Raw genomic sequence first — 13,211 nt, 5'->3', positions numbered from 1 at the left:
TCGGGCGGTAGGGTACCGACTAGCGATTAATCAGGATTAATAGGGATTAATTGGAATTAATCAGATCGAGAATTTTATATGTAATTTTTAGTTATATACACACACACTTTTATGTGTAGTTTTCTAAAGGATGCATGTTTTAACCACTCATTGGCCTATTTTCTTAAGTAATTGGAAAGAATTTTTAAGGTTTGATCGAAATTTAGCTAGTGTCTGGCCAAAATTTGGGCAGAATAGGACCTTCATTGACCGCCTAACGATTAATCGGCCGATTAGTGATTAATCAGCGACTAATCAGAGACTAGTCTGAATTTTTACAACCATGCTTTCTATCTTCTATCATATTTGATCAAAATAACATAGTGGTTATGCCATTACGCATTTTTTTTATTTAAAATGTGTTTTGTATCGAATGTTTTATTTAAAGTTTGTTTGTATAAAACATGTATTGTACATATAATCGTTAATAAAAAGAAGTTATATAATCATAATACAATAAAACTTTTAAAAGTATACGGCTAGTCGACTATGTGTGATGTATTGTTTAGGTTTAGATACTTAGTTGGGTCAATCTAACCCAGACCTTTATAGAAAACCATTTTCCATATAGCTAGCTATTTGGGCCTTTGCAAGCTATAAGTTAATGAGCCACTTAATAAGCCCATCCTACAATCGACCACAAGATAAGCCCATCACTATGATGGACCACAAGATAAGCCCATCAATTTGTTTAAGTTGGTTTATGCATTTTATTAACTTACAAGCGTATTTGTAAAAAGTGCGGTTATATACGATAAATTACTTAACTTTTGCACTTTTAGAGCATATCTCCCCACTAAACAATGTGTAAAATTTGAAAACATACGACTAGAAATATGGTGTAACAAATTAAATCCCAATACCCCATCCCAATCTCATCAGTGGCGAAGCTTGAGATTTCCGACCGAGAGGTCGAAAACGTATATACCTAAAATAATTATAAAACCGGGGGTCGAAAACATATATACCTAAAAAATTCTATACGAAAACTACATACCGGGCACTACTGAGCGAAGAGTTCGGGGGTCGGGCGCCTCCCCCCGGTCCCCACTAAACTACGCCCTTGCATCCCATAATAACCATGTAGTTAAAGCGTAGGCACATCACTTCAATCTCTACTATTCGAAGTGTTAATAAGTTGGTAGGTCATTATTATACACTAGGTTAGAATCCCGTGTATTACACAGGTTGAATAAATGTAACATATATACCAAATCATAAGAAAATATATCTTTAAAATCTCGTTTATTAGACGGGTTGAATAAATGTAATTTTATATACCAAATAATAAAACAATATATATTTAAAACTCTTCTTTATTACATGGGTTGAATAATGTAATTTTATATATTAAATAATAAAAAATTGTATTTTTAAGAACCCCGTGTATCGTACGGGTTAAGTAAATTTAATTTTATATACTAAATAATGAAAAAAGTTACATTTTTAAGAACACCATGTGTTATACGGGTTGAGCACATGTAATATCATATATCAAACAATAAAAAGTCATATCTTTATAAACCCTATGTATTATATGGATTAAATAAATCTAATTTTATATACTACATAATAAAAAAAATTATATTTTTAAAAACCAAGTGTATTACACGAGTTGCATAAATGTAATTTTGTATAGTAAAAAATAAACATGTTATATCTATAAAAAATCTCTTTTATTACACGGGTTGAATGAATCTAATAAAAAATTACATCTTTAAAAAAAACTAACAGATATACTCGATACACGATGGATGTGGTGATTGCAGTGATGCTTCTTATAAATGTCACGTAAACATAGTGATTACCTTATTTGAGTTGAGAATTGAACACGAAAATAGAAGTATAGAACCAATTAACATTGATTAATATTTTTGTTTACCCCTTATAAGCATTTTTGAAATAGGTTATATCCTTAACTACTTTAGTTTAATAAAATAAATAAATCATTTACATAATATTTTAAAATATTATATTATCTCCTATATGAATTGTTTAAATTTATACTAAATTTAATTTTATAATTATCTTCTAATTGATATTAATTATTTATAAAAAATAGATAGCTTCAATGAATGACATGTGTAACGCCCTAACACATTTTAACCTAAGATTCGCAGCGGAAAACGCATATGTAAAATTTCTTTCATGATACTCTTCAATTCACTTAAATACATTAATCTCTTTTTATAAATTAATGAAAACTAACATACATATATCAAATTAAGTGACCACATACACACCCACGTACAATCCATGACTTGACTCGATCTTCGACCGCGTACACTTCTTGATGAAATTTCCATAACCCTGTACAACCTGCAATCACCACATTCAATCACATCATTAGCAACCAGTGACATAATACAAATAATCTTAACACATGCATAATAAAGCGTCAACATATCATGCTTTCTCTTATACTAGCACCATCATCCATCCATTCGATCACTCGCATCGGATTGCGGAGTCAACCTTCTCTTCCATAGTTACGTGCCTATACTTCACATTAATTCTCAATAGAAAAACGGTTAGTATCATTAGCTTCCCTTCATATGAACATGTCCTCAAATACCCATAACTCGACTTATTCATTCAAGCATATAATTAAATACCCACTCAAACATGTATTCAATTTCTATCCATACACGTACTTGCAATTTACATCCTACATGTATAACTCCTTAATTCGCCTTTATGCATAATTCATTATGTAAGTTCCCCTTTCTTACCCAAACTTAATCGAATCCCTTTCTTAACCATTTTCAACCCATTACGACTAAAACTTAACTTAGTAATAATCATTAATTCATATCTTCTTACAGTACATTCAATAATTACCATATTTCATAAATACCTTACCAAACAAAAAGGGGTAAGTTCGGAGTTCACTTACCTCGTGCGTCCGAGTTCAAGCATAGCTTCCGTGTTTATCCTTGGCCCGTTGCCCTTCCATGCTTGTGTCCATGTTGACATGACTCCTATCCGTACATGTCATCACATTCATTATAACATGATTAGCATACATGAGCATACATACCTTTTAATGAAGGTTTCTTGCCATATCATCTTATCAAACTAATTTCCCACTTGTAATTCGTTCAAAACACATTCCTTATAGAAATCTATTATCTAATACATCATTGATGTGTGTAAAATGCAACATATAAATCACATCAATTAAGGCATAAAACTAACCCTTTTTAAGTACTAATGTTGGAAAAAGAGTGTTTTTGTCTTCCTTTTGTATTTTCAGGATGAAATGAGCTCAAATTCACAAAAGAAGCAAAAAGACAACTAATTCTAGCATAAATACAAGGAAAGGAATAAAAGAAGACTGCCCGGACCCTCAACGGCATCCTCCAAAGCAAAAAAGAGAAAACAGAAGCCTGAACACGCCCCGTGCTCAGCCAGCACGGGGCCGTGCCCAAGAAGCAGCATAAAAGACAAACTGGTAGAAGCTTCCATTGCCCACCACGGGGCCGTGTCCAGTGAGCACGGTGGCGTGGTGAAAGTACAGCAGGCGCATTAATTGTAATTGCGAATTACAATTAATGAGGAGAGAGAGTGTCAGACGGGCACGGGGGCGTGTCCAGCGGACACGGGGCCGTGCCCAGCCTTCTGTTCAGCCTATAAATAGGGGTGCTTGGTTTCATTCCATCTCATCCCTTGGCACACCACCTCTCTCACACTTCATCCACCACCCACCACCACCATAACACCATCATCCACCACCATCATCCATTGCCCATCGTAGAGTGTGTGAGTCGTCTCGGGATCCAAGATTGATCGTAAGATTTCTTGACAATCAAGGCCATGTTTGCCTAAGTCTCTTACATCACTTGGTGAAGACAAGTGTTTAGTATAATACTTTTTATTTTTAATCTTTTGCACTTTTTATTTGGTTTTGTATTAATGACTTTAATAACTAGTTGCTTATGTTGAAGGTGATCTTTCCTTATCGTTTGTCTGTGGTGTCTTGGCATTATTTTACTGTCTATATAAAATAAAAGATTTTCACCATTCATATCTCCACGGTCTATATGGAGGTATGTTGGCTACCTGGTCGGGGGTTAAGGGAACGGTTTGGTAAGGGTCTTGCCCTTGTTCAGCGTTTAGAGGTCCTGCAAGGGACCTGGGTCAAATTTAGTAGGATCTCCTTCAATGCCCATAGGTATTGGATGGCGGGGATCCAAACTCTTTGACCCCCTCATAAGTTAACTACTATTAATACTATAACCCGGCTATTTAGGACTGTATCCCTGCTGACTCAGACTACTTAGTCGAGGGTAACGTCACCGCCAAAAGCGGGGCCTACCATAATTTGCATTAATAACTTAATTTATTATCTTCCAATAATCCGACCCTTTAGGATTGTATCCTTGCTGACTCAAACTACTGGGTTGAGGGTAACGTCGCCTTCAAAAGAGGGGCCTACTACAATAACTAAGATAATCTCTTAAACAAGTGCAAAAGTGTGAAAATAATCAAAGGTTATACTAATACACGAGTCGGATCCAAGTGATTCATCTTGTCTATCTGTTTTTATTTTTATTTTATTTTTCAGCATTTAGTTAGTTTTTATTTTCTTAGTTTAAAAACATTTTTATCACTTTTTGATTTGATTAGACGTTGAGGATAAACCGGTATTAAAAGCTCTTGTGTCCTTGGACGACCTCGGTATCTTACCAACACTATACTACGTCCACGATGGGTTCACTTGCCCATATGTGTGTTTAGTGTTACTGAATATCGTGTTTTTATAAATTTAAAACTTGGCTAAAGGTGTAAAAAGGGCTTAATTATACATCTAAATTATATATACACCAACACACATCAAGTTTTTGGCGCCGTTGCCGGGGACACAAGGATTTTAAGAAAGTTAGGAATCAGCGGCCTAATCATATTTTTATTTTTCTTTTTAATTTTTAGGATTTTTCTTAGTTTTTCAGCTTCTGCAGAGCTCAGCACGGGCCGTGCCTGGTCGGACACGGGCCGTGCCCAGCGTCGTTACTAGCAGTTTTTAGTTTTCTAAGTTACAGAAGGCTGACCACGGGGCCGTGTCGGTGCAACACGGGGCCGTGTCCAACTTCCAATAACTCGGGTCTGGAAAATATTAACTGAAACTCCAACCACGGGCCGTGTTCGCTGAACACGGGGCCGTGGTGAACCTTCTGACCAGCATTCTTTTCTGTTTTTATTGCAGGACTTGGAACCCGACGTCAACCTTACGTAGTGTATGAGCTCCAGTTCCAATAAGGACATAAAAGAACCACTAGAAGAACCCGAACGCTTTCTAAGAAAAAAGTTAAAAGCTAAAAACCAAGAGAAGGTTTCGGGTGATCCACCTCCAATGGCGGACCAACGTACCCTTATGGATTATCTACGACCTACCGTAGGTAACGTAGGCGCCGCTATCAATGCTCCGAATGTCGAAGCTAATAACTTCGAACTTCGGCCGCATTTGATACAAATGCTCCAAAACTCCGCAACCTTCCACGGGCTTGCGGACGAGGATCCCCATCTACATATCACCAATTTCTTAGAAATATGTGATACCTTTCGGATCAACGGAGCATCAAATGACGCCATCCGCCTCCGTATGTTTCCTTTCTCACTGAAAGACCGAGCGGAAGCTTGGCTCAACGCCCTCCCAGCTGGATCGGTAAACACCTGGGATGAACTAGCCCAAAAATTTCTATATAACTATTTCCCTCCCGCTAAAACTGCTAAATTAATGACTGAAATTAATACATATTCACAAGAGGACGGGGAATCCTTATATGAAACTTGGGAAAGGTTCAAGGAGTTATTACGCAAGTGTCCGCATCACGGCCTTGCGATATGGCAACAAGTATCCACTTTCTATAATGGATTGTTGCCACACACAAAGCAGACACTTGATTCTAGCTCCGGGGGACTTTTAGGTAATCGACGCCCACACGAAATATATAATCAAATTGAGGAAATTGCTCAAACCAATTTTCAATGGCACACCCCCCGGGGGAATAAATCTATTGCCCCGGGCGCCCATAAGGTTGATGAAAGCACTTCTTTACAAGCCCAAATCGAGGCCCTTTCTTCAAAGATAAAAAAATTGAAAATGACAAAAACAGTCTCGGTCATGGCTTGTGAAGGGTGTGGTGGGTCACATGAAAATTGGAGTTGTATGAAAGAAACGGACGATCAACAAGAAATGGTAAACTACATTGATAATAGACCTAGGCCGTCGGGTCCCCCAACGGGAACCTACAACCAAGGATGGCGAAACCACCCAAACCTTGGTTGGAGGGAACCCGGCAATAGTAGTAACCAACAAACCCAACGAACAAAATTTCAACAACCAAGAAATGAGTCACAAAATTTCACTCAACAACAAAGTGGACGAGAAAGGCTCGAAGATACTATATCTCGCCTCATCTCCGACACTGAAAAGAAAAACTCGGAAAGATTTTTACAATTAGAATCAAATTTTAGAAATCAACAAGCTAGCATTCAAAACATAGAAAAACAATTAAATCAAATAGCTCAAAATTTTGCCGAGAGACCGCAAGGCGCATGACCTAGTAATACCGAAACAAACCCAAAAGCGCAAGTTCACCTCATCACGCTACGAAACCGCACCGTAGGGCCTGCAGAAGCGCCACCGCCAACTGAAGAAACAATACCCACACCTCTGCAAGAGAAGAACTCCCCTTCGTCACCAGAGCCTACCAAGGCTCCTCGAGTTCCATACCCCGGTAGGTTAATTCGTCAAAAGACCAATGAGCAATTCGCAAAGTTCGAAAGTCTGTTAAAACAATTGCATGTCAATATTCCTTTTATCGAGGTCCTAACACAAATGCCCAAATACTCTAAATTCATGAGGGACTTCCTTACGCATAAAAAGAAAATTGAAAATTTGCAGTTCGTCAATTTAGGCGAAGAATGCTCTGCACTCATACTCAATAAACTTCCCCAAAAGAAAATCGACCCCGGAAGCTTCACGATTCCCTGTTCAATAGGGGAATCCCCCGTTCGTAATGCTCTAGCCGACCTTGGGGCTAGCATTAACCTCATGCCCTCATCTATGTTTAAAAGACTCGGCTTGGGAACCACGAGTCCCACAAAAATGAGCATACAACTCGCTGATCGCTCCGTCAAATTCCCATAGGGTGTCATCGAAAACGTTTTGGTAAAGGTAAGCAGATTCGTCTATCCAGCCGACTTTGTCATACTAGATATGGAAGAAGACACCGAGGTTCCCCTCATACTAGGAAGACCCTTTCTTGCCACCGCCCAAGCGGTGGTAGATATGAATGACGGAACACTCACTTTGAGATATGGGGATGATGAAGTAAAATTCGGAGTCGGGAAAAGAATAGAGGACGACGACCCGGTCAACTACATGAAGGTTATTGATTCGAGCTTGGATGCTGCTCTCTGACGGTGTAACATGGGACGCCAAGCATCCCACTCAGAAAACATATAACCTCGCATTGGGTCTAGCCAAGGACCCTTATAAACATGGCGCACCACGGAGGCATTCCGCGGAACTATCCTTAGTTTAGTTTAATCTTTTAGTTTTAATTTGCAGGAATAAAACACACTCATGGTGGTAATGGATGAAAAAGGGAATGAGAAAAATGGCCCCATGCACAAAGAACAAAGCAACCCGACACAAATCTCCATCACAGAAGGCTCAACACGGGTCGTGCCCAACCAACACGGCCCCGTGCTGAACCATCTGCAGAAAAACGCCCAGTTCAGGTAACTGGACACGGGCCGTGTTCAACGGACACGCCCCCGTGTCCAGGCTTCTGTCTCATTTCTTTAATTTCTGTTACTGGCACCTGACCACGGGGCCGTGCCCGGTCACCACGGGGCCGTGTCCAGGCTGCCAGTAACATAAATATTTGCTTTTTAACACCACACCACACATCCAATCAACCTAAAAATTTATTTTTGGGACACATTGAGGACAATGTGTAATTTAAGTGTGGGGGGGAAGCTAACACTTTGAAATTTTGCAAGTCCTAACAACAAGCCTTACACAAAACTCTATTGGAACCGCTAAACACCCAAATTTTTTTCAAAAATCCTTTCATTTTTACTTGTCTAAAGTTTAAGTTAGGAATCACAAGATCAATAAGGTTATATTTTTATAAAATTTACAACCGAAAGCGTCGTGATACAAGAACCAACATAAGAAAATTACGAAACGGCATAACAAGTCTAGTTAAAATTTAATTATATATACATGATCACATTAAAAACCCATTCCCACAAAAGTGAGTTTTGAGCCTTTATTGAGCATACAAATTTACATCTTTAGACTAAATGCTCATTTTTCGTTTCTTGTGTGAATAGCCGCTTGGTTTTTACAACTCTAGAACTTGCCACGACGATTCATTCCCGGTCCTTACCAACTTAAACCCAAGTAAGTAAATGATGGAGGCATTAGGACTAACCATTTTTCTTTCTACACCATTATTTTTCAATTTTTTTTACCACCTACCCAAAATCCCCCTAGTTAACCCCTTTGAGCCTAAACCTTTCATTTCATTACCCTAAAAACCTTTTTACCCACCAAAAACCTTTTTATTTTTCACCTCTTATTTTAGTAACAAAGCTCGGTTTTTCGCAAGCTCGTTCTTTTATGTGACTAAAAATATATATATATATATGAGGATGAAGTTAAAAACAAACAAAGCTATACAAACAAAAGCTTGTTTGGAGGAATACTTCAAAATAAAAAGTCACTAAAATTTTTTTTTTTCGAAAACCGACGCTTTTTACGCTTTTCGCCCTTTTACTAACCACTAACCCAACCACCCACCTTTAGCCCAAGCCTAACCCTTCACCCAAAAAGTCCTCTTGATATTTACAAAGGTAAAAAGTTAAAAAGGAGGAGGATTGATTGCTTGGCAAGCCTATGGAAGGTGTGAGTTCCATGCCGCTCTCGAGTGATTCACTAAAAATACACCTACGGCCGAGTGTTGAGTGATTTATCCCGTGAGGTATGTGAGCTTGTATATAAATAGAATTTTAAAAAAAGGCATGTTATGCCCAAATAAGTAATTTATCCTATGAGACGTTCTCAATAAATCATAACGAATAAAATTGTGAATAAATAAAAATAAAACCTAAAAAGATCTTGGATTCCCGACACTCTATGACAAGCCAAAAACTTTCTCTTCTACCTATTCCATTTGGGAGTATAAGCCACATTTTAAAGAGTTTTGCTTGAGGACAAGCAAAAATTCAAGTGTGGGGGTATTTGATGTGTGTAAAATGCAACATATAAATCACATCAATTAAGGCATAAAACTAACCCTTTTTAAGTACTAATGTTGGAAAAAGAGTGTTTTTGTCTTCCTTTTGTATTTTCAGGATGAAATGAGCTCAAATTCACAAAAGAAGCAAAAAGACAACTAATTCTTGCATAAATACAAGGAAAGGAATAAAAGAAGACTGCCCGGACCCTCAACGGCATCCTCCAAAGCAAAAAAGAGAAAACAGAAGCCTGAACACGCCCCGTGCTCAGCCAGCACGGGGCCGTGCCCAAGAAGCAGCATAAAAGACAAACTGGTAGAAGCTTCCATTGCCCACCACGGGGCCGTGTCCAGTGAGCACGGGGGCGTGGTGAAAGTACAGCAGGCGCATTAATTGTAATTGCGAATTACAATTAATGAGGAGAGAGAGTGTCAGACGGGCACGAGGGCGTGTCCAGCGGACACGGGGCCGTGCCCAGCCTTCTGTTCAGCCTATAAATAGGGGTGCTTGGTTTCATTCCATCTCATCCCTTGGCACACCACCTCTCTCACACTTCATCCACCACCCACCACCACCATAACACCATCATCTACCACCATCATCCATTGTCCATCGTAGAGTGTGTGAGTTGTCTCGGGATCCAAGATTGATCGTAAGAGTTCTTGACAATCAAGGCCATGTTTGCCTAAGTCTCTTACATCACTTGGTGAAGACAAGTGTTTAGTATAATACTTTTTATTTTTAATCTTTTGCACTTTTTATTTGGTTTTGTATTAATGACTTTAATAACTAGTTGCTTATGTTGAAGGTGATCTTTCCTTATCGTTTGTCCGTGGTGTCTTGGCATTATTTTACTGTCTATATAAAATAAAAGATTTTCACCATTCATATCTCCACGGTCTATATGGAGGTATGTTGGCTACCTGGTCGGGGGTTAAGGGAACGGTTTGGTAAGGGTCTTGCCCTTGTTCAGCGTTTAGAGGTCCTGCAAGGGACCTGGGTCAAATTTTGTAGGATCTCCTTCAATGCCCATAGGTATTGGATGGCGGGGATCCAAACTCTTTGACCCCCTCATAAGTTAACTACTATTAATACTATAACCCGGCTATTTAGGACTGTATCCCTGCTGACTCAGACTACTTAGTCGAGGGTAACGTCACCGCCAAAAGCGGGGCCTACCATAATTTGCATTAATAACTTAATTCATTATCTTCCAATAATCCGACCCTTTAGGATTGTATCCTTGCTGACTCAAACTACTGGGTTGAGGGTAACATCGCCTTCAAAAGAGGGGCCTACTACAATAACTAAGATAATCTCTTAAACAAGTGCAAAAGTGCGAAAATAATCAAAGGTTATACTAATACACGAGTCGGATCCAAGTGATTCATCTTGTCTATCTGTTTTTATTTTTATTTTATTTTTTAGCATTTAGTTAGTTTTTATTTTCTTAGTTTAAAAACATTTTTATCACTTTTTGATTTGATTAGACGTTGAGGATAAACCGGTATTAAAAGCTCTTGTGTCCTTGGACGACCTCGGTATCTTACCAACACTATACTACGTCCACGATGGGTGCACTTGCCCATATGTGTGTTTAGTGTTAGTGAATATCGTGTTTTTATAAATTTAAAACTTGGCTAAAGGTGTAAAAAGGGCTTAATTATACATCTAAATTATATATACACCAACACACATCAATCATCACATTCTACCTACATTTATTCATTAATAGCATACAATCTCACTTATTATGTTCTCCTAAGCATTTCATCAAACACCTGGTGCGCATATCACTTTCTAAGCATAATGTACAAGTGCTTTAAGCATGTTCTTCCTTATTTCATCTTATGAACCATCACATTCAAGCAAAATCTCATAATCACAAATTTCACTTCAAGTTTATCTATCTTAGTCTATCATACAACACCTTATACAACACAAGATTACACTATAACATCTACAAGTTCATCATGATCATCATCTTCACACTCATGCAATGGGTTTCATTCTAAATCACCCAATTACTTGAAATTATTCATAACACAAGTTCTATTTGGTGTTTCTAACACCTCTACATGCTTAATTTCATACAATTTCATGGATTGATCATAACCCACTTCAAACAAGATCACCAAATCTAAGTTTTAAGACATACCTTATGATCCCCTTGTGAAGGTGATCGTTAATTCATGTTCGGTTGTGAATTTGGGCTTCGTTTAGCCTTTCAATTTGGAGAATTTGATGAAGTTTAGGGTTTTGGCTCCATGGGAGCCTTCCCTGCTCGTTCATGAACACACACACACGATGTGTGTGTATGTGTGTGTGTTGTTTTCTTTTAACCCAACAACTATCAAGTTGTTCACTTTGGTCCCTCATGTTTCGTTTTAATTAAACAAGGCTACAACCCTTCGTTTAATACCAACGATACTAATATTCAACTAGGTTAATTATCCCTAGTTAATATTTATTTACGGGTTCACTTTTACCCCTAACGGTATTTTTACCCGTTCCTTTTTATTAACCGGATTTAAATTACCAAACCCATTTTTGGGGTGTTACAACATGTGTCCTCATAAGTAAATTTGTTAGATTTGTGGTTCTTAAATGTCCATGTGTGAACTTTTTCGACCTCTACATTGTTACTTTCTACGCACCTAAGGGGTTCTTTTCATTTATATGCACATGTTCCATTTAGGTAATTTTTTGTTTAAATTAGAAAATTAGCACTATACAACTACTTCGCAACATTGAACACCTGTTCCCTATGATATTATAGTCATGGTTGTAGAAATCGCTAGTCGGCCGGGGTGAAAACCAGCGATTAACGGGATTAACAGGGGATTAATCGGATATAACCGGGATTAATTTTAATTAATCGGAAATTAATTGATGATTAATCGGGGATTAATCGGTGCCTAATCGAGATTTTTACAACCATGATTATCCTAGTGGCATCTTGGGGTGGGATAAGGCCTTGTGACCATTAGGTCCTGTGTTCGATTCCGATAAGCGGGTTTTTCTAGGATTTATTGGGTTTCTTCATGAATTTGTGTATATGTATTATTGCCTAGTTGAGCTGGATATGATCGGATGGTTCCGCTGGTGACACGATGATACTTTAATGGTCAGGAAGTGATCTAAATTTAAAAAAAAAAAAGATTGAACACTTGCCAAAAGTTGAGTGACTTTAGAAGAACAACAAAAAAATCTTTGAGAGATTATAATGAAACACTTAAGAAACTTGATTACTATTGTTTGAAGTTTTTCCCAGATATTGTATATGACAAAAACTCATTATTTTTGTGAGGTTATCTTAGGGTTAAGTTTACGTACAAAGTGCCTTATCGTTCGAAAGGCATGAAAAAGCCAAAAAAAAACGCGGTAACATTTTCGTAATTATTTGCTCGTAAGTAATTATCAAAATTACTCTAAAAATGATCTTGTAGGGTAATTTTGATTTTGTAGGGTGATTATCAAAATTACTTTACAAGTGTATCTTGTAGAGTAATTTTGATCTTGTATGATAATTATCAAAATTACTCTACAAATATATCAAAATTACTCTACAAGTTTATCAAAAAACATACAATTCAAAATTACTCTACAAAATCATTTGTAAAGTAATTATGACACTTTACAAAATTACCTTACAAGATCAAAATTACCATACAAGATCATTTCTAGAGTAATTATGATACTCTACAAAATTACCCTATAAGAACATTTTACAAAATTACTCTACAAGATCAAAATTACCCTACAAGATCATTTGTAGAGTAATTTTGATAATTACTATACGAGGAAATAATTACGAAAATGTCATCGCCTTTTTTTACATTTTCACCATATTCGTACGTTTTGTATGATAAGGGTATTTGTATTTGATCTTTTGTCGGTTGTCTTATACCTATGGC

At 37.5% G+C, this 13,211-nt stretch overlaps 1 long non-coding RNA gene and 1 other non-coding gene across 2 annotated transcripts; both read right to left on the bottom strand.

Annotated features, from left to right (window-relative positions):
* Positions 1–2,152: 2,152 nt before the first annotated feature.
* On the bottom strand, positions 2,153–11,588 carry LOC110926978. The gene is made up of 3 exons (XR_004864710.1): positions 11,453–11,588; positions 2,936–3,020; positions 2,153–2,358 (listed from the first exon to the last, which is right to left on the bottom strand). It is a non-coding gene; the product is annotated as an uncharacterized LOC110926978 (long non-coding RNA).
* On the bottom strand, positions 5,771–5,877 carry LOC118481406. Its single transcript, XR_004865613.1, has one exon. It is a non-coding gene; the product is annotated as a small nucleolar RNA R71 (small nucleolar RNA).
* Positions 11,589–13,211: the final 1,623 nt, after the last annotated feature.

This window comes from Helianthus annuus, chromosome 8, assembly GCF_002127325.2.
Source record: "Helianthus annuus cultivar XRQ/B chromosome 8, HanXRQr2.0-SUNRISE, whole genome shotgun sequence".
NCBI lineage: Eukaryota > Viridiplantae > Streptophyta > Magnoliopsida > Asterales > Asteraceae > Helianthus > Helianthus annuus.
Note: the sequence above shows the minus strand (reverse complement) of the source record. Positions and strands in the feature narration are given on the sequence as shown.